The sequence below is a fragment of the Crocodylus porosus genome, unplaced genomic scaffold (assembly GCF_001723895.1).
Source record: "Crocodylus porosus isolate Cpor-Errol unplaced genomic scaffold, CroPor_comp1, whole genome shotgun sequence".
Taxonomy (NCBI): domain Eukaryota; kingdom Metazoa; phylum Chordata; order Crocodylia; family Crocodylidae; genus Crocodylus; species Crocodylus porosus.
In genome coordinates this window covers 40,575,383-40,602,216 of record NW_017728918.1, presented here as the reverse complement: position 1 = coordinate 40,602,216, position 26,834 = coordinate 40,575,383, and the positions used below count along the sequence as shown (strand labels likewise).

The 26,834-nt window shown below is 40.4% G+C and overlaps 1 protein-coding gene and 1 long non-coding RNA gene across 2 annotated transcripts in view; one reads left to right on the top strand and one right to left on the bottom strand.

Moving 5' to 3' along the window:
- CSMD1 (CUB and Sushi multiple domains 1) overlaps window positions 1–26,834 on the top strand; it is a 1,867,828-nt gene that overhangs the window by 413,410 nt on the left and 1,427,584 nt on the right. The gene's annotated exons all lie outside the window — the stretch shown is intronic.
- On the bottom strand, window positions 8,962–10,073 carry LOC109311717. Its single transcript, XR_002101593.1, has 2 exons — window positions 10,011–10,073; window positions 8,962–9,091 (listed from the first exon to the last, which is right to left on the bottom strand). It is a non-coding gene; the product is annotated as an uncharacterized LOC109311717 (long non-coding RNA).

Here is a 26,834-nt window from a genome sequence, read left to right as displayed (position 1 = left end):
ATGTAACACTAATTAGTTGAAATGGAAGATGGACATTCACCTTGAAAAGGGTAAGCAAGCACCTGGTTAAATGGAAATGAATTAACTCACCATGTATTTTCATCAATAGTGCCATATATTTGTACCTATGCTAATTTAGTAAGTATTATATTTGTAAAAAAAATTTCCAAATACATTAGTTCCTTTTGAACATCTGAGTGCCAAGAGCATCAAGTTATCTTCTGTGTGACAAATCTTGCCCTGAGTTCTGCTATTCCCTGATGCTCACAGTGAATTTAGACACACAACCGAATAGCTCATGAGAACATTCTCTGATAGTGCCACCTTGGCATGGATAAGAGCAAGAATGGAAATTATAGAACTAGTGATTGCTTAAAATTATGTCATTTGAACATCTTGAGCTGTTGTGTTGACAGCATGATGAATGCATTTGTGGACGAATTTGTGTGTAGTAGTTAATGGTTGAACTGGTCTGTAGTAGATGAATAATATTCTCTCTAAGAAATAATCCACTTGTAGCATTCTGCTGCTTAAAAGTGTCAGTCTGAATTCAAGAAAGTACTTATGTCAACCGCTTGACACATGGAAAAGTACCTTGTGTAAATAGAAGCAATCACTTTTAAGTCCATTATCCAAGGAATTTCAGAACTGAGAAATAAGCTGACATCTAGGTAAGTCTTTCAATATCTGTATGGAAAGCAGGTTTTTCACGTACATATAGCTGAGAAATAAAGGGACACAGATTTCCCTGCAGAGGTAGTGAATAGTTTCTGAAATATTCTTTAATTATCTTTGTTTCCTTTATTTTTTAAAATCCAGCAGTGTTGTTTTCCTTCTGTTTTGACCAAACAAAAAACAAAAAAATCAATCTGAGCTAGAACTGAGAAAGACTGGGAAAACCCACCTGGAAAGTGAACTACCTTTAAAACAAGCAAACACACAAACAATTTACTTAGCTTCTAAATCTAGAGAGACCCAAATTAAAATCTGTCTTTCTCAGTTTTTTTACTGCTCCTGGAAGGAAGGACTTTGACTTTTTAAATACTTTATTCAGGGGTTCAGGGATACAACAATGGTGGCTGCTTGCAAAGCGAAAGCACAAACAACTTACTACCAACCCAAAAACAAGATCGGACAAGTCTCTTTGTCCTCGGATCCAGAAACCAAACTGGGCAAGGGAGTTCGTTTTCCACACGGGAGCCACCCGCACCCATTTTAATGCCCACCAAAGTGCGTCCAACGCGCACCAAATAACCAAAAGATCCGAGCCACAGACCGTCCGCAAAAGTGCATCCCACGCACACCAAATCCCGGGCCAAAAGAATCCCCAGAACAACCAAACCACCAACACATCACACCGTGACACACCCCTTCACTGCATTTCCCGTTGTGTCTCACATGCTACGCGGTCGGCTTGCCGGCCACACAGTCCTAAACAATTCCAACCCTGCTCCATCCCATCATACACGTCACACAACCTTCAACTTCCACACAACAGAGAGCAAAAAAGCAGCCTGGCGAGGGCCCAGGACGCGGCAGAGCTGGAAGTCGCAGTTCGATACCGAGGCAGCCCGGTCGCCCAGACCGGTCATGACATCAGAGCGCGTATTTGAGACGGCCGTCCTCCACCCGGCACAGCGCGCCCTCAAGGGCCCAGCGCGCCTCAAAGGCGGGCACCGCCTGCCGGAGCACAGCGTGCTCAATCCTGGAAGGAAGGAAAAGTATACAATAATATTCTTTGGAGACTTAATCTCTTGTGTGTGCCCCTTCCTTCACAGTCTTGCCTAAGCTCAAAGGAAAGCAAACAATTAATTGTGCCCTTCTGTGATTTAGTCACTTCTGCTTTCTCTGTCTTCTCCATCTTTCTGATGCTCAAGGATTTTCTCATATCTACACACCCAAAAAATATACAATAACAAGATTTAGTGATCTCAGCCTTTGGCTTCAGCAGTTCTACTATCTCTTTGAAGTTTGGAGCAATTCAGACCTTCTGGTTGTTCACTGGGTCACTGTTTTGGTTTTTACCTCATTCATCAAAGGCCAAACAGTCTTTATTTGCCATCTTGCAAGGCTTGTTGCCCAGAAATCCAATATCTGGTAGAAAAGCTCGCCACACAAAAGTCTTCCATCAGTGTCAGACTGACAAAAATGAAGTCGCATATGTGTATCTGTTTTGCTATGACAGGAACACAGTCAGACAGTGAAGCAGCACAATAAAAGCTTTTTATACTCATAAAAACACGTATAACATTTTGATAGTTTACCACTTACTGGTAACTATTAAGTATTGCACATTTTAAGATAAGTAGTGTTTGTAGGTTGCCATTAGCTGCTCTTGGTGTGTGTAAAACCCTCCCAATGAGATAAGTAGTTATGGGGTGTTTTGTTCGAGTGCACTTTTGCTACTCTCCTCTGAAAATGCAGAACTGTGAAACTGAAAAAAGAAGAAAAAAACATTCTTCAGATGTGAAATATACTTATTTTGATAGCAGTGTATAATGCCTGGCAATGAATCTTCAAGATGGTAAATAGTATCTCCCTTTTTTAAGTGTAAAAATATTTGGCCACATCAAAGAACATACAGTATGTAATAAGAAACTCCCAAAAAAGAAACAATCTCCTTGACCTTTTTTTTTTTTGCTCTGAATCATTCTCACTAATCAGCTTCTATGTTGCTTTTACTATTGCTTTATGCTTCGACTCCCAGTACGATACTACTGATACAACTGATACTACAAATGGCTGCAGCTAGTTGAATTAGGGTGACCGCTGAGCATTACTAGCTGTCACATTGTTCTGCTGCTTGTCTGTTCGAATGACAGAATGACAGAATTTGTTTCCTGTCTATTCCTTAGGAGATTTTCTAGTTACAAAAAGCAACTGCTTTAGAAGATATTTTTCTTTATCTGATTTCTACCAGAGGATTTAAAAATGCTGCTATATTTTTTGGATTTTGATAGTTACAGGTTTTACTGCCCTTACAAAACTTTTCTACCTTGTTTGTGTAATTCTGGATACAGGGGAGCCTATGCTGCAAACCCTTTCTGAAGAGGGAAGGAATCTTTGGTCTGGCTAATTTACTATTCTATTCTTTCTTGTTGATGCCGTTAGATGAGGTAATTTGGGATTTCATTTTCGAGGTATTCCAAATTCTGGGATAAGTGACTAAGTTTTTATTAGTCCCTTCCTCGACTATATTTTTTAAAAGAAAGACTATTGCTAAATAGAATGCTAAGTACCTACTCTAACTGAAGGTAAATGTGGGTTTAAGTAAGCTTAGTTATTGCTGAATGGATAGTTGAAGTGAATCAGTGGGTGTGTCTATATGAAATGGTTTACTGCACATTAGACTAATTTAATATGCAGTAAAGTGTCAGCATCTGCATGTGTTTAGCAATCACTGAGTAATAAATTAGGCTAATGCACCTTTTTCTTGTATCTGTAGATACAGGTGTTAGAAATCAACATAGTAAACTAATGCACTGAAGATGCTGACCAGGAGCAAATTGCTCCCAGTGAGCCTTGGCAGCTGGGGATGCATGTGGGGGGCCACTTTAATGGAACTGAATTTTCTGTGGAGAAAATGCAGGCACATTAAGTGCACGTGTAGATGTGCCCAATTAGTTGCTGATGGCATTACCATGCATCAAGCACACAACTATTTTACTAGAGGCTGATTTGGTGAGATTGTTATGGGCTCTGAAAACAGCTGTTAGGCCCATTCTTTTTGGCATAGTGAAGTTGTCAGATTACAAGAGCAATATAAGATGCCAGATTACAAAAGCAGTGTGATCACATATTAACGTTTGACATGTATTAATGTTTATAGTTTTTCTGTTGAATATCCAGTTCTTGAGGAATCTGATATTTGAATATTGTAAATAACGCACAAGATAATATTTTCTGTATATTTCTATGCATAAAAGTTGGCCTTCCATAACAGATTCACATAAGTTTAGGCCTGGAAGGAACTATATGAGATCATTGGGTCCAGCCCCCGGTTCTAGGCAGAAATGACTGCTGGGGTCAAATAACCCCAGCAAAGTGTACATCCAGTCTCCTTTGAAGATCTCCACGTTAGGTGCCTGCACCAGTCCTGCTGGGAGTCTATTCCAGAGTCTGGTCACACGTACTGTAAAGAAGTTTTTCCTTATATCCAGTTTGAATCCTCCATCTAGGAGTTTATGAACATTGCTCCTGGTTTTCCAGTGGGGTGGTTTAGTGAATAGTTGTCTGCCTAGCCTGTGATGCTCTCCCCTGATATATTCATAACCTGCCACCAAATCCTCCCAAACTCTTCTCTTTTCTAAGCTGAACAGTCCCATATCTGTCAGCCTTTCCTTATATGACTTGCTCTTCAGGTCTCTAAACATATGAGCGGCTCTTCTCTGGTCTCTTTCAAGCTTCTCCACATTCTTCATGAAGTGTGGTGCCCAGAACTGGAGGCAGCAGCTGTGGCCTCACCAATGTCGAGTAGATCAGGAGAATAATTTCCTTAGTTTTGCTTCAGAAGCATTGTTTGATGCATGCCAACATATTGTTTGCTATGCTAACTGTAGCATCACATTGGTGGCTCATGTTCATTTTATGGTTAATTATGACCCCCAGGTCCCTTTCAGACGTGGTGCTAGCTAACATAGCACCACCGAGCCTATAAGTTTGTTGTGGATTTTTCCTCCTCGGATGAGTGCTAGATAAAGAGATGTAGTCAGGTCTTTAAAAGTATCATGCTGGACTGTATTTTCTGCTTTGTTGTTTTTGTGGATGTGATATTTATATGTATTTCATTATATAGCAGGTAAACAAGGATGTGGACATGTGGTCACAATTGCAAATAAACTCAATTCTGAACTATGTTTTTGATAATTCACCCAGCAGAGAAATGTCATAGCCTTTAGATTAGAGGAAATAATAGTTTTCCACTATGTTGATAAGAAAGATTATATTCTAACATCATCCTCATGAAAAATGCGTGCTCCCAGAGGTTGGTGGGGACACGGCAACAGCAGTGGTGGTAACAGTGGGGCATGGCAGCAGCAAGTAGGGCGCTCCTGCAGGCAGCTGCAGCTGCAGCTGTAGCCGTGCCCTCCCCAGCCTCAGGGGGCACACATCTTTCATGAGGATGATGTTAAAATATAATCTTTCTTATCAACATAGCGGAAAACTATGGGGAAGAGGGGTGGAGAGTGCCAACTAGCAGTTGGCAACCACCTGCAGATGCTGCTGGCAGCAGCATCAGTGGCCAGTGGTGATTGGGGGCTGCCCACAGATGCTGCCAGTGGTATCATTGTTGGCGGAGGTGGCGAGCAGCGACCACCTGCAGGTGCCACCAGCAGCATTGGCAGTCTCAGGGGGTGCTCATGCACCCTCTACATGTCGTCAATGCTCATCCTTAATACAGTATTTAGGTCACCAGTTTCTACAATATCTTCAGATTGAGACGGTCTCATCAAATATCAAATTCCAAATTGCAGTTGAGTAATGGGAGTCAGGTATTTTCATGGACAATTTAGTTAACATGAAATGTGGACTCCGGTTTTTGAAAGCTCTTTATATTTCATTAGTTTTGTCAATAATGTAAGACTATTAACAGCAAAGCAGAGATCTGCAATATTAGCTGGTAGTGTAATACAAGAAAAAAGACATTAATTTTTTGGTTTAAAAATGTATGGCTAGTATGCTCTTCAAAATGACATATTAGCAGGTGTTCTCATAATTTATGTACATTTTGAACATTAAGTTATTGATTACAACTAAAAATAATTTTGAAACTTGAAATTGTCAGGCAATACATTTTTATCTGGATATTGTAATATCCTGTCTCAATGGATCTTTGTGGCATCAGTTTTCTGTTACTTAGAAAAAATATTTCAAACTAGAAAAAACAAAACTGGCAACATATTTTTTTTGGCCTGGCATTGCCATTGAAGCAGATATCATTAGTAATAAAACACTATTATAAGCAAAATATTAATCTAAAACTTTTTTTTTAACATTTATCCATGTGCTTTTAGGTACAAAATGTACCTGACATTCATACTTTGTACTGAAATGTTCATGTCTTCTGTGCTACTGCCTGGGTACCTAAACACTGTATGATAGGAATTGTGTGAAAGCATATCAAATTAGTTTCAAATTAAAGCATGTTATACTACTCATTTTACAGTGGGCATAAAATAACACCTGCTTTTTAAAATCAGTTTCACCCTTTAAATGCATTCAACTTTATTTACTGCCTCTTTCTTTTAAGTGCTAATGGGTGTACTTTTTACAGCATATGAAATGCTGGAGGTTTTTTTGCACCTGCATGTGTGGTGTGTGAAGAAACAGAGAACTACTTTGCTAAGAAGACATTTATTCTGCATTAACAATATGAGTTACAAGTACATGAAACTGATTTGTGACCATTGCAATCTATTATTTTTTCTATTTATAAAATGGACTTTTTAGTTCCTCACAAAAATGCAGAAAGAATACCAGAAACATTGCATTTTCTGAGATTGCAAAAGTGTTAATTTCTTTTGATAGGCTGATACATGTAATGAATATTTTCACGCAGCTGTGTAAATAACTATATACTCACTATAAATAATTGTTGTACATGTATAACATGCTTTTAAAATCCAGGAGAATCTCATCAGACAGTTTCAAGGATCTATTTTTCATGCATTATAGTACTATAATTTAAATGAGGGCTGTCCCACTGGTGGCTCATGGGCCACATCTGACCCACAAGCCCCACAAATTCCTGTCCATCCACACTCTCTCCCATGGCACACATTGCATACTAAACTTAATGAGCAGTAACTGTGCACAGTAATGTACATGTAGATATGCCCACAGAGTAGTTATCAATGGCTCTTTAAATGGAAGGAGTTATCAAATGTGATTCCCCTGAGTCTTTCCTGGGTCCAGTACTGCTTAATATCTTCATTAATGATTTGGATGATAGAGTTGAGTGCAGGATTAGGGAATCTACAGATGATACTGAACTAGGTGAAGTTGCTGACGCTCTGAAGAGCAGGATTAGAAATCAGGATGACCATGATAAATTGGAGAAAATATCTAAAATTAGAACAATAGAATCAAAGAAAAGTAAGGCTGGAAAGGACCTCTGGAGGTTATAGTCCAGCCACCTGCATGAGTCCAACTGTCACACTGGATGAGGAAACTGTCCGTGTCCTGCAAAATTTTTAAAATGTACTTGAGAGATGCAAGGAAAAGAAGTACACCTCACAATCCATATCAGTCTAACCATGGAGTAAAACCATGGAGTAAAATATCTTCCAGAACCCAAATATGGAGATCATTATGGCCCCAGCAGAAAAGCAAGACCATCTAACCAGAAACCTACAGGTTTTAGTTCTGACAGGATCGCTAACACCCCCCCGTCAAAATCCAGAGCCTTGGCTGCAGCCAATACCCAATTTTATAAGGAAGGCAAACAAACAAGCAAGCAAAAATCCTGACACCTGTAGCAACAGAAGGGGAAAAAATTCTCCCTGACCCCACATGGCAGCTACGGGAAGGGCTGGAAAGGGCCTGTATTTCCCTTGATAGAAGTCAATAAGGAGAAATCCAAAGTACCTATAACTCCTATAATTAGAACATATGTACAAACACAGATTGAGGAGTCTAGGTTGCAGCACTATAGAAAAAGATCAGGGGGTTATAGTGGACTGCAAGTTGAATATGAGTTAACAGTATGTTCTTGTTGCAAAAAGACCATAGCATGCTGGGTTGTATTAGCAAGAATGTTATAAAGAAGGTGGAGTTAAACCATTCTCTGAGGCCACTGGAGACAGGACAAGAAGCAATGGTCCTAAACTGCAGCAAGAAAAATTTAATCAAGTCTGTTCTGCATTCTAATTAGCATAAGTCCCTGCACATTTTTAAACGGCCACTTTAACGAAACCTCGTCAAACAACATTTAGATAAAGCATCCCACAACCATTTTTAAATGAGCAAGGGTTTAATAAATTTGATACTATGGAATTTTAATTAGAGCAGCTTTCCAAGAGCTGCTTTAATTAAAACACTTCCCCCCTTCCCCCACCCACCACCACCTCCAAGCATGTGTATAGGCAGTCTTGGTTTGGAAATTAGGAAGAACTTTCTAACTATGAAGGTGATTGAGTACTGAAACATTATCTACAGAGGTTGTGGGATCTGTAACTTTTGAACAGTTTAAAATATATATTTGAGGAAGGAAGGACAAATCACAGAAGTAAAAAATCTAAGATGTAACTACGTGCATTGGATTAGTTTATTTTTTACTATTCAAACAGGAAGGAGGAGGAGGGAAAGGGAACCTGAGATTTCTATCACCAAATCAGTTCCATGATATAAAAGGGAATCTTAAGGTGCTGTTTCTCCCCTCTTCCTGTTCTGTGGTGCTAGATGAATTTAGACACTTCTGTATCTTCTTTCTTTTTGACACTGATCTTTCTATATATCTATCTTACTTAGAGATATACTTACTTTACCCATCACCTTAGTATCTGAATACCTCATAACATTAGCCATGTTTATCCTCACAAAATCCTATAAGCTAGGGAACAGCTGTTATACCCAATTTACAGATAAAGAGGAGAGAGAATAAGTAACATAAAGAAGTTCAAACAGGAAGACTGCTGAGGAGCATAGAACCATACCTGGAACTTACAAGTCCAAATAGATGATCCCTCCCTTCTACATTTTTCATCAGATGTTTTATGGTAATAGCTCATCTTTCCTTCTCTGCTTATTTGAGTCAAAGATGGAATTCCATTTCCTTTCTCAGCTGAAACCAACATAGCAACATTATCTGTATGTTTGTGATGAGGCATTATCTGAATAATGCTAGTCTTACTTAAAAGGTATTGTTCACATAATCTTAGAATTGTACTACTTTCTTGACATTATCCTCATGGGATTATTGCTGACCTTACTTACAAACTGTTTTCATAGGGTTTTTTTTCCTTAAGTGTTTTGTGATTGACAGATATAAAGGGCTTCTTGGCATCTTTTTTTTCTTTTGCTTTATTCTTTTTCCACCAGGGGTCTTTGATCTCCTTCCATGGATGCTTTTTGCAGCTCCCAGCATAACAGTCTATGATGAGATAGTATACATATACAATTGTCAGCAGCAGAACTACATTTCTTGGAAGTAGAACATATGATGACCTGCATCTAAATAAATGAAACCTTCTTTCATGACCATAGAGTAGGGTAATGATCTCTTTCAGGAATCAACCCCTGGCTGATTGCAAACATTCATTTCTAGCAGTGCAACATTTCCACTGCTAAAATGATTCTGTGGAAGTGAGCAATATAAGCCTGCAACCACCTCCTCCCTTGTTGTCCATGTGGTAGGGTAATTCCAGTCTGGGGAAAGCATGGATTGCTCCAGTCCTCCCATTCCCAGTGGGACAGAAACAGCCTTGTACTGCTTCTGGAAGCCAAGTGAAAGGAACAATGGGGCAAAGACCCCTTCCTGTTTCTCACTCTGGAGATCCCAAGTTGAAAAGAGGGAACTTGCAGTGCCACTCCCTGTGCCTGGGAGCCAGGTGGACAGAACAATGGGGCAAAGACACCTGCCCAATCTCACTCTGGGTACTCCGGTGTATAAGGAGCTGTCAGGGAGCAGCTGGCAGCTCCTTCTCCCTTCTCCTCTCTGGTCTATTGGTAGAGTGGGATCAGGTGCCCCCACACCTTCTGCAAGTTAGGGTAACCCAAGTCTCCATAAGGCATGGGAGTCTTTCCCTGTGGCTCTACTTCTCCTGGTCCCTGGGAGGAGTGAACATTTGCAGTTTCCCATGGGAAAGTGCAAATGTTCATTTTCTTGGATAAGCTCTTCCAGCAGTGACCTATAACTGGTTGGAATAGGGTTATTTTTCTCCCAGAATTGTCATTTTTGCTCTAGGAGAAAAAGCTAGAACATCTGTACACTCACGGTTTCTATCAGGAGAGCAGTGATTTCCTGACAGAAATGGAACTTCTTTACGTGGCTAAGAGGTAAAAATGCTTACACATTGAGCAGGTCTGATTTCAATCACAAAGCAAGATTCTCAAGTCTCCAGGAATTCACTGCCCTAGGAATGACAAAAGATAAATGGTGATGGAGAGAGGGAACTTTTCTTATAGCTGATGCTTTGAAAAAACAAAAGCAAACTATTTTCTATTTTGGGTGTGGAGTCTTGTAGCAATGGTGGGCTGGAAATCCTCTCTCTCAGCCAAGCTGGACAGATTCTGAAAAAGTGAATGTTACCTAGCAAGCCTCACTGGGGATAAAATGGTAGAAAAAGGACTGACTGATAAAGTTACCTAGGAAATGAATGAAACTAGACCACATGGTCTCTAAAGAATGGAGAAAACTCTACCCTGGATGTGTCACTTAATGAAAACTGGGACATTTTTGTTCATGAAAATGTATTTCAAGTTTTATTTTTTATATATAAGTAAGGCACCTGGTTTTACAGGGAAAGTGCAAGAGTTTTCTATAAGTTACATTATTTTAAGGCATATTAAAATGAGCCCCCTTCTCCTTATCCCTCTCCCTTCCCCCACCCAGTTGCAACTTATGTGGAATATACCAGTGTTTCTCAACCCATGGTACACGTACCACTGGGGGTACGGGAGACATAGGCAGGGGGTACATGGGTGCTGCATTTTGGTCTTTGCCTGATCAGGCTGGAAGTTCTGGCCACCACCCCTCCCATGCTGGTGTGCCGGGACTTTCACTCCCCAGCATCAGTGTACCAGGGGATAGGGAGGGAGGCCCTGTGCAAGCTGCTTTGTCCTGGGCCATGGTGAAAAAAGTAGGACTCAGTTCACAGTGTTGAAACTGGAAGTGCCACAGTTTTGCTTTTGCCGCGTCGATTGGCAGGGGGTACATAAGGTACCAAAGACTGAGAACCACTGGAGTATGCCAGATTGTGGCCACCATCTGAATATTTTAATCAGCCCTTCCATGGGCTGACCTGAATAATTCATCCATGGCTTTGATACAAGTGAGAAACACAGTCAATAAAAGATCACAACAGTAAAATCTATAAGACCACAACACATGCCATACATAGAATCACAGAAATTAAGGGCTGGAAGAGGCCTTGACAGATCAAGTCCAACCCGCCTGCTCTGGGCAGGAATACTGCTGAGATCAAATGACCCCAGCAAGGTGTCTACCTGCTGTCTTGTTGAAGACTTCCAAGGCTGGGTGCTGACCACCTCCTTGGGAAGTCTATTCCAGATTCTGCTCACCCTTACCTAGGGGTGGGCAATTATTTTGGCTGGAGAGCTGCTTAATGAGTTTTGGTGAGCTGTCAAGGCCTACATGGGTGGCTCCACCCCCTGGTTGCTGTCTTAGGATCGGAAGTCCCACCCTTAACCTCTGATCTTTCCACTGGAAGTCCCTCCCTTTGCCCCCAGAAGTACTCATTTTGGGAATATTATGAATTGGACATAAATTACTTTTTATTTTCACTCAGTTTGAATCTGATTGGGAGCTTATATCCATAAATGTTTCTAAGGCTAAGTACAGACAGTCAAAAAGCCTAAGTCTGAATTGATTCAGTCTTTGCAGGTTAGTCTAAGCTGCAGGGGATTAAACCAATAAGCAAATAAACACACATTCACTTTTGATTCAGAAAATGCACATGCCTGCAGTGGCTCAAGCCAGAAGCCAGGGGATGCTAGAGTACAGCTCCCAGCCTGCTGGTCACTGCCAAATGGAAGGGAATGGAGCTCCTTAAGTGGAGGCAGCGTGGCCAGGCCTCAGCTTGTGATCTGCCCAGGTGTGGAGAGGTTGGGGGCAGAAGGTAGTGGCATTGAGTTCATAAAAAGCTTAAACAAGAATCATTCTTTCTCTGAAAAACTATAAACTGGAGATCTATAAATACAGCCTGGGCTGTGTGCTCACTTACTCTTCCTGCTGCCTCCAAGGTCTCTGGGATTTGCAGTTCAGAACAAGAGCAGTAAGACTGTGTAGGGTTGTTCATCACTTCTTCTTCCTGCTTCCGGGTGCCTCTGGGATTTGTAGTTTACATTCACAGCTGGTGCTAAGTAAGTGGGTAGGGCAGCTCTGTGTTGGGGGAGGTGAGCTTAACCCTCCTTCTTGGCTCCAGGCCCCAGCTAATGTTTGCCTGGGTTGTGCAGTGAGCCAGCCCTTGCTGCTTCAGCTCTGGAGCAGAGAGGCAGAGCCAGCCCTGCTCTCTGGAGCAGAAAGCCATCCCAGCCCAGGCTGCAGAACATGCTAATATTCTGGGGGACTGTGACTTAACTTCAACTAGGAAGGTGTCTGGGACAGAAGTTTCATAAACTGGTTTGAGCTAAGTCAGTTAAATCTGACACTATATTCAATCAATTTTATCTTAAACTAATTTCAGCTATTTTGAAACTGGTTTATGTGCACTGAGCTTCTGTTCCGTTACAGGTGTAAACCAGTTTCTGATCACTTAAACCAGTTTATGTGTAATTTCTGTCCCTAGCTCCATGTACCATATATAACTATTAGTAAACAATGTTGCCTAAGAATTGATTTAAACTATTTTAAAATGTGGAATTCTTCTTTGGCAGAAACTGTCACAGAAACCAAAAGATGCTTCCAGGTTAGGAGGGATAGTTTATGGAATGGTTGCTGAAGTAGGAGGGAGAACATTGATCCAGTATTTTGAGCCCTATGGAACTCAAAGCTGTCTTCTGAGTCCTGGATTTCCACTTCACTGAACTTTCCTTGGGACACAAGAGGGATAGGTCATAGCGCAATACTGTTTACACTTAATTGCAACAGGGCTTAGGGATCATTTTCTTTTGGTTTGTTTTTTTTGACCAGTTTTTGGTCAAGTTCCTCTTGGATACATGTAATGAAAATAGCATGTCTGTGGTGAATATGAATAGTCTGAGTTGTTATCAGTTATCCAATTATATCTATATAAGTAATTGGTACTGTATGAAGTTATGTTACACGTGACGTAATGAGTCACAAGGCTGTGCATATTTTATGTATTAAATATTTTTTTCTAAAGTTTGTATTTAGTTAAAAATATATATATATATATTCAATATCCACATTTTACAGTTTAAAGAAGATTTTTAGATTCTTTTTTTGGAAATTCCCAGGTTCAGTGGCACACTGCAGAGTATCCAGCATATTTCTGCTAATTCAAAGGTTGAGAATAAGGGGCTATGAATAAGGACACAGGGTTTGATTAGCCCTTGCAGCAGTAGGTGGCTAAGTATTCTTAAGAGGTGAAAATAATACTCAAAACTCTACATAATTTGCCCCCACTATCCAGCAGCTGCATCATACTCAGTAACAGTCTAAGTTTCTTTTGCCCATTTAGTTCATACAGTATTGACACTGCAGGCTAAGGACTTAAACTGAAAATATCCATGTGTCACTTTTCCCAAGTGCCCACATAAGCCTGAATATTTTGGTATCAGTCACCTAGCGAAAAACTGGACAGGGCCATAATCTGATGTATGAAATCAGACTCCTTGTCTTATACATCCAATTTTAGTATAAAGCAGGGAACTATTTAGAACAATAATGACCCAAAATAGTATGTATCTCCAGCTACCTCTTCAGCTGTGAAGATAATTTTCTGAAATAATGCCATCTTGTGGCAATTTAGAAAACTAACACATTCCCACTGATTATCTGTTGGCTTTGCTTTTTTTCTAGAGTTTCCTCCTACTCTGTTCATAATATTCTGTGACCTCATCATCTTTTCTGCAGCAGCCAACAGTTACATGACAAATGGAGCCTTATAATTTTACATGAAGAATAAAATAGCTGTGAAGAGATAAGCTATGTAGAAACAAAGATCATGTAATTAGTTTTAACAGGGAAAGACATATTGAGAACATGTGGCATGCTTTTACAAGCAGGTTTGCTTGTAAATAAAATACTAACCACCAAGTACTAAACAGATACAGTTACGTATAATTGCATTTCAATTTCTCTGAAAGAAGGTAGGTGGGAATTTTCTCTGATAATGAGGTGTAACGATATTAAGCTATTTACTTGTGGGTGAAATTTAAAATATCAACTTCTTGATTTTCATGATTCACAGATATGTTTATTTAATCATGTTTTAAACATCTGTGAATCATGAAAACCATGAAGTTGATACTTTAAAATGTTGTCATTAGTAATTCTTATTTCAAAGAAAATTATGGTTTTTTCCTAGGAGTTTTTCTCTTATTGTTTAATTCATTTAAAATCATGTGAACTGTAGATACCATTATTAATCACAGGAATTAAATTTATCTCAGTTTAATAAATAAAATGAGAGCTGTACATTTTTAAAGTTAAAACATGCCAAGTCTTTCAGTTAATGATACTAATTTGCCTATAATTAGGAATGGCAGAATGTTTTAAATTCTTGATATGTATATATGTACGTAGAATACATACACTGACAATTTGAAGGTATTTATGGATACATACTTTTTATCATTTAATATAACAATTACACTAGCACTTGCAATTTCTGATTTAGGTCACTACTTTTAAGCATCAATTCTTCATTTCTGCAATGATCTCTGGTATGCACTCACATGAAGTTCATAATAGGATCAAAGCTGGAGAATCTGAAATGCTCTCTGGCAGGGCATCTTAAAATCTATGAAAAATATATATTCACACTGAAAGTCAATTGATATATTAGGTATTAAACACATTTGTGCAAGTTGTATGGAATAAAGCATGAAAACATCACCTGAGAACTTTTAGTAATGTGGAGAAGACACTACTTTTTATTTCCTTGTCTCAAGCACCTAAGGCCACCATTCTTAAAGATATTTAGGTACCCGGAAAGATTTTCAGCACTGCCTGCATAGTGTAGAAACCTAAGGGTAGAAACCTAAGGTGTGTACAGAAGTTTCTTTTTTTCATCATTTCAAGCACTTTATTGCTGTGACTTAACAGTAGTGCATGGCTTTAAAGCCATGAACGACTCATCCCTCTTGAGGCTGGGGGGGACATGGTGACCACCCGCAGGCAGCAGTGGCAGTGTTGGTGGTTTGTGCATGGTGGCGGTGAGCAGGGATGCTCACAGGCAGCCACAGTGACATTGGCAGCTAGGGCAGACTGAGCAGAGCAGGGACCACCTGCAGGCAGCCTCAGTGATGTTGGAGAGGGTGGGCTGAGCAGGATTGCCCACAGGCAGCCACACTGATGTCGGTGGCGAGAGCAGACTGAGTGGAGACTGCCCGCAGGTATCCACGGTGACGACAGCGGTGAGGGTGGGCCAAGCAGGGACCGCCTGCAGCCAATGATGAAGACAGTGGTGGCAGCAAATTTCAGGGGGGGGGGCACCTGCCCCCTTCCCCCCCGTGGCCCCTTCCTATATGTTGCCTATGTTTACAGCACTTTAAAAATGGGTACCATGCTTTAAACTAACCCTCATTATTTGAGGTAATAGATTTGAAGCGTTGTATTTTACAGTATTTTAGCAGGTGTCTGTAAGTAACTTCTATACACTGGCAAATTTCTGACAAGTCTACAAGCCCCAGGAGGCTATAAAGCATCCCCTGCCTCCTAACCAGAAAAGTGCAGGGAGGCTCAGAGGTGTTTCCACCCCTACACTGCACTTCTGTCACATTTAAGAGCACTGTAACTTTATAGTACTGTAAAAAGTGCTCTAAATTACAGCGCTGTAAAATGTGCGTGAAGCATTTCTGTCGACACCTCTAATTCACAATAGGAGTTAATGGGAATTAACCACTCAGGATGCATAAGAGCTTTTAAATATCCCATTAGGAACTTTTATGTATCCCTAAGAACCTAACTGAATACCAATAAACCTAAGTTATGGTTATACATGTCAATACTTCTGTCAAGTTATAGTGCTCCTGCAAGTGATGTAAATGTTTTATAGGCATGAGTTTGGGAGGACTGCATTATACACAAGTGTCAAGCCTAAATGTAAGTTGGATAGCTCATGCCAACTTCATACCAATAAGACTTTTATATTGCACTACTATTGATCTTGCATGTATGCAGTGCACTTTTGCATGGATCCCAGGATGAATGTGAATTCCAGCTGAAGTTAACAGCACTACATGTGCTGGAAGAGCCAGATGCACCATTATTTCCTGGAAATATGTGCATATGTTCTTCATATATTGTATGTTAAATTTATAAGGGATCTTTACCATGTATTATTTTGTTTTGATTTATAAAAAGGAAAATGTATCCATTTAGTTGTTCTAGGCATATTAACAAAAATGAAATATAAAATAAAAGTGTACATAGCTAATAAAATACACTAAATTAAGCTGCCAAGCACCTCAAGTACATAAAATTACTGCTCACAATATAATATTATTGCTCACAATAATAATTCAAATACACACTACATGTGCTTGATGTGTTTGAATGCTTCTATAATCTTTAATATTCGAAGGATTAAAAGGTTTATGTTGTTATGAAAACACCTCAGTAATATTTCAGCAATATAGTGTAATGCATATCTGGGAACTTGTCTTCAGCATGTATATAAATATTATTCAATATATGGTAGGCAATATGTGTGTGGGTGTGGACATGAAATGATTCAGCTACTTGCAAGCAGGGTGTAGGGGGAATATGTTGGTGCTGTAAACAAAATTTCATTCATACAGAAGAAGAGGTGAGAGAAAGATGGCAGAAATTGAAATATGTCAGAAAGAGGGACAAAAAAAGCTTAGGGCTCAGGAAACAAGGGTGGAGTGAAGGAGGGGATTCTGTGATTTGGGAAAAAATGAATATCAATGATAAGAAGGTGGGAGGTTTATAACCACCAAGGAAGAATTAGATCCAAACATGGAGAAACCAGTGCATAAAGAAGGAAACATATCTTTGACCATGGAATAGGAAAAGTGCAAAAAACTGAGAGATGGGGGGACCATAGAGGGCTACTGTAGCATCTAACTCTTCAGAAGTAAGTGTAAGGCTCATGCAGAAATGTGTATGTGAATTGGGAGGAATTTGGATGGAAGGGGAAAGAAATCAAAGTGTGAAGGAGGGTTTGGGAAGACACAAACAACATCTTAGCTCACATTATGCTAGACAGTAGCAGAAATTATTTCTGGTCTCATCAGTTATATCTATTTGATAAACTATAGAGTCAATAAACCATCTTGTTTATGGCATTAATCCCCAGATAATGCAAACCTTAGATTACTTTATATAGAGAAATGCAGTGTTAAGGTTCCATATTTAAATACATAAAAGACAGGAAACATAGAAGTTAAGATCTTCTCCTTTGTATCACTTGTATATCAGGAGACATTAAAGTGTGCAAGAGACATTTGTTTGGGTTAGGGGGAGGTTAGATCAGGTTCGGAAATGGCCACGTGATCCAACTTAGTTTGCCTCAGGTGCAGACTTTACACTCAGACCCAGTCTCAGTGATTGGAAATCAATCTAAACTTGTAAGAGTACAGAAGTTCCACACACAATGACCAGTCTAAAATTTGTGGAAAGCAGTCTAAGATAGACCTGGATCGTTATAGTATCAAACTTACTTGATCTAGGTTAGACCAGGGCATGGAACTTCAGTAGAGTACAGTAACCTGCACAGCCCTGGGGCTGGGAAAGTCTCTAGCTTCAGCCCTGGGACTATGCTTTTCACACTCCCCCTCCCCCCCCAGCCCAGCATTGGGCTGTTTTTAACCTAGCCCCCTGGACCCTCAGTCCCCCACGCTAACCAGCCAGCCCCCTTCCTCCTCCCCAAAACCCTCTATCCACTCTACTCTGGCTGCCAGCAGTTTTATCAATGTTTGCCACTGCCAGAGCCAACCAAGTAAGTACTGGTGGGGAAGGGGCAGGAGAGATGGGGATTTAAGTTCACTGAAGGTATCAGGGATCTAAAAATAGACTGGGTTCTCCATAAGACCTTCTGCCGGCCCCGCAAGTTTGTCTGATCTCATCAGACTCTCCAAGAAACCAGCAACCCCCTAAGAATGCCACCTGCAGCCCCCCATTCCCCTGCAGGTGCTGCCTTTCCCGATCCCCTCATCCCCCTGCCGACCATACCTACTCTCCCACCCCCCCATGGATCATGCCTGCCACCCCAGTTCCCCATGGGCTGCACCTGCCCTTAACCCCCTGCGGACCCCTAATTCTCCCCGCAAATGCTTGCCTCACCTATTCCCTCAACCTCCCTGCTAGCCCCCCCCATCCCAACTTACCTTACATTGGGTGGCGAGTTTTAACCCAATAAGGAGGCGCTACTTCACGGTCAGGGCAGCTAGGATCTGGAACCAACTTCCAAGCGAAGTGGTTCTGGCTCCTACCCTGGGGGTCTTTAAGAGGAGGCTGGATGAACACCTAGGTACTTTTTCCTGGAATGGCAGGGGGTCAGACTAGATGATCTGCTCGGGTCCCTTCTGACCCTAGAAACTATGAAACCTCCCCTAACATCCCCAAATGTCTATACTTAAGCTTAAAGTCTAGCCAGCAACCAAAAATATGCTCAATGAGTTTGCCTAAAAACAGTGTTATATTTTGCATGTCCTACACTAAACCTGTTTAAATTTGTAATCTTAACATTATGTTAATATTTTAGATTTAGAGGTTTTTTTAAGCAAAAAAAGAAAAAAGCAGGGGGTAGGGGAGATTAAAAAAAGGTGTTAGAACGTTTAACATTAATTCTATGTTTAGTAATGAAATTCATAACTCATTTGATGAATGTAACAATGAATAGGAAATATGAGGATATTTTCAGCCTTGTTTCTGTGAAATTAGAGGGAGAGTGCTGTGTTGACTATATTCTTAGAAGAAAGTCTGGATTTTACAGATGACTAGAAGCAGCATAAAATTATTGTTCTTCTAATTTCTTCCCATGACCATAATTTCCTCTTGTCTCTAACGTAAAGTCAGGTGTCTGGAGAAATCTGATGTGTAACATTCAGTGAAGCATTTATAAGCTTCCTGATAAAAATTGTCCCAATAGCAACTTGAGTTTTCTTTTTCTTCAGAGAATGCATAGTTCTTTACTCTTGCATAAATCTTTGCAATCATTTATTTATGTAATTAAGAGGAGACTTTATTGATGATCTCTCTTAAAATCTCATGAGCACTGAGCATTCTTAGGGAATGTTCTTCAGCAGAATATACCTAATCTTTTCTTTTTTCCTGTGACAGTATTTCCTACTAGGTGTCTGCTTTTAGGATCCTTCCTGTGCAAAAGCTTTGTCCATTGCCATTTCTTCTGAAACACCACATGTACTCAACTTTTTCCTTATACGCTTTCACTATGTTTTCCCCTCCTTTTTGTGCCCCTGACACTCAAAGCCTGAACTTTTTTCCCCACATACTTGTCAGGCCTTCTGCTACTTGTGCAAGCTATATGAGTCTGATTTTGGTCATCTTTTCCTCTGTTGTCACCAATTTAATACTGTAAGCATCCCTTTCTTACACTCACCTCAGTTATAGACTCAGTTCTGTTAGATGTTAAGTACTTTCTATTCAACACTGAGCACCTTAAACACTGATTAATATCAGTGTAAGTTCAGGCCATTCATATACTTGGGTCTCCCCTGGCTGATGGATTATTCCAAAGTAAGAACTGGGCACATGCTGAGTTTGCAGTCAAAAATATATTAATGAACAAATATTTTCAAATCATTTTGATGCTTTTTATTGACTCTGTTCTCTAATAATTTACAATTTACTTAGAAGTGATATATCCTCAATCTTTTGAAGGATTGTAACTCTAAATACCTAGCTTGAGCAATGGAAACATATGTAAAACCATGGAAGACAATCATCTTTTATAGCTGTATCTTAGGTCATCTTAAATACATATTGTAGACCTATGTATACTACATGCGTATGCATAGAAGTAGCACAATTACTATGGAAAGGGCTGATTGTGGGAAAACTTTACTTCGTAGGGTAAAGAGTTAGATATAATGAAAATGAACCTCCTGTTTCATGTTTAGGCTTTGGCAAAGCATGAGAGAGAGAGAGAGAGAGAGAGTGAGTGTGTGTGTGTGTGTGACTCAAAGACCTATTCCAAGTCATGAATTAGTGCAGAAGGCTTACAGCGTGATGAAAGTAATCTAAATTATCATTATTTCCATCATAAGCTCTATAATAGAATATATTTATTTTGTGTGCCATACAGTGTGGTGCTTGAGCAGAAAAATTAACTATTTGGATTTCTGAGTAACAGTTTTATTTGAAAAGACATAATATTAAAAAAAGCAAAAATAGGATGTGAATCTATTACTTTAGTCTGTAACTGAACAGGTATGTCCACATGACATACAGTCAGGAAGGAAGCCATAAGGAAATGAAAAGCATTATTTTCAGCTGAAGCAAATCTGAGTCGTGACATAAACTCAGATGAACATTTCACCTGATAGAAATGAAATGTTCATTCTGAAATAAGGCTATAGTTTTATACACATATTTTTTTGCCCCGCAATCTGTTGAAAAAGATGATAAAAAATGCATGAGATGACATGCAAAAGTTGCCAGTGAAAATTCTGTGAGAAAGGGGGTCCCCCTAGAGGTTATAATTTGCTAGCACTATTATGTTAGTGACACAAGGTTACTGTAGTTCTCTTTTTGGATGCTGTGCATATCCTCCAGCATTGAAACTAGGTTTGCATCCAAAGAACTGAGGTCCTATTCACATGTCTGGAACAGTAGTATTGTTATTTGCCGGCTTCATGGTTTTGCCTGTGCCAACCCGGCAGAAAGCTATAGAACTGAAATAGAATTACTTTTGGCTTCCTCAGTAATCCTGACAGAGTAGGCCCTGTCCCTTAAGCCTTTTTTGAAGTATTACTCATTTGTGTTCATTAAAAGAAGTAGAGATATATAGTCAGCCCTAAGAGAGAAAGCACATTTTATTCTCTTCAAACACTGACTGTTTTAAAACATTTTCAGGTTTCCACTCTTCCTGCATACCACTTTCAAAGATCCTTACATTTTCTTAAACATAACTAATATAAGTGATTGAATTAATGAGGTAGTCTGAATTTCTAGCAGTAAACCTACATTTTCTGACAGTTTGGTAGAGTATGTGGCATGCAAATAGTGTTTTCATAAGACAGTACATAGAGAGAAGGTACAGGATGTCACCTTTTGAGGGTAGTAGTCAGGTATGCAGGTGAAATATCTAATTATCTAAATTTCACATCATGTTGCCCAGGATTTCAGTTCTCAAATTAATCGGTCACAAAGGGAGAATGTTGCTACTTATTTCATGGTTTTGTTTGTTTACTTTAAGGTAAATTGCGTGAATTTTCCCCAGAGGAGAAAGAGAAGTTTGTTTAGTGTTGACCAACAGACTTTTGGAAAGCTCCCTGTATCCATATAGGTTTGGAAGCTATTGCTTGCTTTCATGATCAAATTCTATTAATTGATATCTTACTGCAGTGGTTTTCAAACTTCCTGAAGTTATGGAGCCTTTCTATATGGAACCACTGCTTCTAGCCTAAGGAGTGACCCAGAGCCTGGCAACCTGGCCTAGGAATGGCAAAGCAGCACCACTCAGCTCACTCTGCCATTACCCCCATTTTCTTCGCAGAAATCCTGACGACTTAGCACAGAACACCGGGGTTCTGTGGGACATACTTTGAAAACTACTGTCTTACTGCATAAGAATCATTCCTGATGTGACACATGTTTAACAAGGCACAGCAGCAGTACTTTATAGAGTTTATGACAACAAAGGAAATTGTTGACAAGTAGAATGGAATCTGACTAGGACACTCAAGGACAGTCCTATCAAATTCAATCAAATCCAGTATTACACTTAATTCTCCTACGCTGGCTCTTCTCTGGGGAGTCCCGCAGCTTCCCGGGTAGAACAGCTTTGTTCTGGTTTTACTGGGTAGGGCTGTCTAGTGCAAACATACTGAAGGTAATCAAAGTTCTTCTTTCTCATTTGAAAGTAGCAGTAAGTGTTATGGTGGTTCAGAGGCATGTCAGGAACCCCCGAATTGATTGTAGCACAAAATAGCTCCAAGGGCCCAGGTTTTTTTTCTTAGCTGTGAATTCAGCTGCTAGCCGCTGTCCTTAAACAAAGCCCGTGTCAAAGGACAAGAAAAAGACAATAAATAATGTACCAGAAGGAGCATGAATGTTAGCATACAGTGCTCCTAAAGCTATAATAGAATTGCTGCAGACCACTCGCATCACTTTTCCTCAAAAAGATATTTTCACTAGAACCTCATCAGTTCACTGCAACCCCAATTTATTATGGCACTGATTTTATATATTTGATCTCAAATAATGTTGTAGCCTGTCACTGTTCGGCACAGTGTGTTTGCCAGCGGGAGGTTCATTTTCATTATATCTAACTCTTTATCCTACAAAGTAAAGTTTTCGCACAATCAGCCCTTTCCATAGTCATTGTGTTACTTCTAGGCATACACATATAGTATAAGTAGGACTACAATATGTATTTAAGATGACCTAGGATACAGCTGTAGAAGATGATTGTCTCCCATGGTTTTACATATGTTTCCGTTGTTCAAGTTAGGTATTTAGAGTTACAAGCAGCCAAACTTTAAGAAAAGTATGAAAGTCACCATATATATTTGCTAAAAAAGTTGAATTTGATCTCACACCTATCTGCAAACCATATATGCCATGTGTACTTCTAAAGCATTTATAAAATACATTGGGGGTGGGGGTTAAACATTTTATGAGGAGTACTTTTGTAACTCTTCACCCATAAAACCGGGTACCATAGTTACCTTGATTTCAACTATCAACAGTTTAAAGGAAGCTATAAAAGCAAGTTTAAAAAAAAGAAAAGAAAAACTGAAATAGCTTTGCTACATATAAAAAATATCACACATCTAAGGTCTGATATCTCATAGATCCACAGGGAAAAAGTGAGTACTAAGTCTCATTCAGGATCTGGAAAATCCTTTCTTTCTATTAATATAAAAGTTTCTCTTTATAGCTGCGCTTGGACATGAAATAACCTTTTTGTCATAAAAGACTGTGATAGTTTTAGGTATAGAAGAATTGTTACTGGCCCTGAACTACCTGTTCCTTGACCTGGCTTTGTGCTGGTATAATTTTTGTATGTCTGGGAATGTGGGTGGGAGCATTTTCAATAGCTTGAAATGAAGAATTTGGCCTGTCTGCTGAAATTCATAACAATAACAACGTAACAAGGTAATAATCTATAATAATAATAGGCGTATTCTGTCTGTCCGGAGCACTCTGATTGGTTGTCTCGGCCAATCACAATGCTTACTGAAACAACCAATCAGAGTGCTCTGGACAGACAGAATAAGATTATTATCGATCCTGAGGCATTTCAAACAGATATGCAGGCAGGTCAGAGCTATGCTGAAGCACGGGGCCCAGCACTGCGGAACAGGCAGGCTCTGCTGAAGAGAAAACAGTAGCAGTTGAGGGGCGCTATTCTAGCCTGCCCACCTCTCCCGCAGTCAAGGGGGGTGAGCTGCCAGTGGGCCCTGAGCTGCGGGGGACCCCGGTGCTTCCTTCTATGGCAGCAGCACACCCTGGGACTGCCTGGGCAGGGTGCCAGCAGGAAGGTGCTGCCTGAGTGGTGCCACCACCGTGTCGCACAGCCTCTGAGCTGCGGGGGATCCCAGTGCTTCCCCCTACAGTGGTGGTGCCCACTGGGGCTGCTCAAGCAAGGTGCTAGCTGCACCGGTGCAGCCCCATCTCACCGGCAGCACCCTCTGGATCCAATGGTGTACAGAGCGCTGAAAGCCCGGTTGTGCTTGGGGAAGCTTGGCACTGACAGCCTTCCTCATGCACCATCCCTGGCAGTAACAGATGTCAGTAGACTATCGATTCTTGGCAGTCAATCACAATGATGATTGACAGATAGAAAAAAGGTGTTATTGTAATAGACAATTTTAGAATTTTACGGTAAGATTTGTAGAAATAAAATTTAAAATGTCTAAAAGACTAAGAAGTCCATTTAGTAAATGCAAGTATGACAGAATGCAAAAAAGGCAAGCATGATTACTAAAAATCCTGTATTTAAAGAAATATATTTGCAATAAAATTTTAATTGCAAATGTTTTATGGGTTTCAGCTAAGTCATTATATAACTCTATTACAATAGTCATCTTAACTGTATTACTACTATATCACAATACTTTTCTTGGCTTTTAACCCTAGAGGTTTAAGGGACTGTATAACAGAATAATAGCATCTTGTTCCTTACTATTGTTCTGTTTTCATGTCACATCATTTGATGCATGATCACTGGATGAACTCCTTTTTTTGGAAGGGTAAATTTCAAATTTGTCTCTGGACTAGATAGGAAGAGGAAGCAGTCTTGACAGAGTGGCTGTTACCCTTCTGTCCTTTTGTCTTTTAGATTGATTACATCTCTGCAGCACAGACTAATCCTCTGATCCCCTTTTTTCCACTTTTGATTATAGTTTTCCATTTAGTTTTAGTGTAACCGTCTATCACCCAAATGCATGACATTGTACTTAAGGCTTAAAACACTTTCAGCATTCAGATCTGGCATCTATTGAAATGGTTAGCATGCAATTGGATCAAATGGAATTCCACATTTCAAATTCATGAACTAAAGTAAATGCGATTGAAGAACTTTAAGCACCCTTACAGGCACCTAGATAATAAAGTCTATGAGCATTAAGGCAAATAACAGTTAGGCCCTACAAAGCAGCGAGCAAATTGACCAGAAAAAATAATAGCTTTTTTTAATAATGCTTTTTTCATAGGATTTTAGAGAATAAGGGGTAAAGGTCTCTTGTATATTAACTCTAACTCCATGTGACTGGTATTCTTTATCAGTTGCTGAGCAACGGTCATACTCTGAATTTTAAAACTCATTAGCAAGCTGAGCAGGCTGACATTTGGCAGATGTTATTTGATTTTGTTTGGAGGGAAGTCAATGGGGGAGACAGGAGACATTCAGCTTATTGTTGTTATCTTGCTTCTTTTATTAAAGTCATATGGCATTTTAACCACATCTAAAGAAGTTGAAACAAACTTCATATTTGCATAATTTATTAAACTTCCATCATGTTTATGCGATACTATAAGTACAGTGCATGAGCCAAGTTTAGTCAGTTCTAAACAGATACAGATTAATTTGTACCTAACATTTTCCTGAAGTGTTTTAGTCCTTAGTAATTAATCAGCATCTTTATTTGCATTGTCTGGTCATGCCAGCATCTCTTTAAAAGCCAGTTTACCTCATTTTTGACTGCCAATACCTTAGTATTTCAGTTCTGGGCCTTTTAATAGAAAGAATTGCCAGTTGTTATAAATGTTTCTGTATTGTATGGTGGTAATATGATCCACAAGGAGCTCATTTCACCTGTGATTTAAAATAGTGATGGGCAAACCTCAAAAGTGCTGGTATTGTATCCAAACCAAATTTAAAACCTATGCAATTTAGAACACCTGAGTTATAAACCACCAGGGAATCTGAGTCCTCATGTATATACAATGAAAGACAAACACTGTTAGATCTTTAACTATAGCAGCATTACCAGATGCCAATATAATTCTGCTTTGCTGAATCACTTTCATTAGTGCTAGTTCTGGTATGACTGTTTCAGAACCCCTAAAGCTGATTGACATAGTAAGGAAGAGGTAAACATAGTGTTCAAAATTCTCTACCATTTGCCTTAAACATCTCCTTTGTGTTAGAAATCTCATTATTTGAGTCACCTTTTATTTGCATGATTCTTCTAATTGTGATTAAATATTTATATTTCAATAGCACACAGACATGATCAAGATGAGTCCTTATACCGGGCTGTGTACCGCTCCATATGATGGTGCAGTTGTTGTAAGTCTTTGTACAGCAGCTGAAGATTTGAACCATGGTCTGTTTATATGTCTAGAACATTTAGGGAAGAACAAAACAGAAGTGGTTATTTTTTGCACAGTTTCAGTTATGCACAGTCAATTAATTGTGACCCTTTATAGTTTTTGTTCATGGTATGGATCCACTTTTACATGGCGTAGCATGGTTGCCAAGATGCGAAGATGCATCTAGAATCAGCTGGTCACTTTCTGTTCCCCTCCCCTTTCACCATGCTGCTCTCAGTATGGCTGGTAAATGTCCTGTGTTGTGGTGGAAAGGGAGGGACAGTGGCATGAGGGGGCAGATCAGTGCCCCAACTTCGGTGAGGGAGGGAGTGGGGCAGGGGCTGGGGCAGGTGCTGCCCAGCCAGGGCAAGTTCAGGAGAGAGCTGCGGCTCAATGGGGGGTGCAGGAGGAGGGTGGTTCCTGCCACTGCATGCACCCTGGGAGGGGACAGGGGTTGTGTGTGTGTCCCCCACATCTGCATGGGGCAGGGCAGGCTGCAGCTGTGGGCTGGAGCTGGGGCTGCACAGGACTCTTCTTGGTAGGGTCTGAGCCAGGCTGGGCTAAGGGCAGATAGTGGCAGCACTGGAAGGGGGCTGCAGGGGGCAGGCTATAGCAAAATTTGGGGTGGCTTCAGACCCCACCATAGTCCCCTCCCAGCGCTGCTGCTGCCCATCCTGAGCCCAGCTCCCATGAAAAAAGCCCAGTGCAAACCCAGCTCCAGCTGGCAGCTTCAGCCTGCCCTCCTCTCCCTGCACAGATCTGAGGGAACACGCCCCCATGCCATCCCAGAGTGCATGCGGCAGCAGGAGCTACACCCCCCACATCCCCTCCAGATGAGCCACAGCCCACCCCGCCCCACTCCAGCTGGGCAGCATCTGCCCCTTCCCCTGCCCCACTCTTCCTTCACTGCAGGGGACATTGATCTGCCCCTCTCTTCCCCCATGACTATTCCACCACAACAGGTCAACACGGTCAAATGGGTCGCCAACTGGTTGGAGGGCCGCACCCAGAGGGTGGTAGTGGATGGGTTCTTCTCGACCTGGAAGGACGTGGGCAG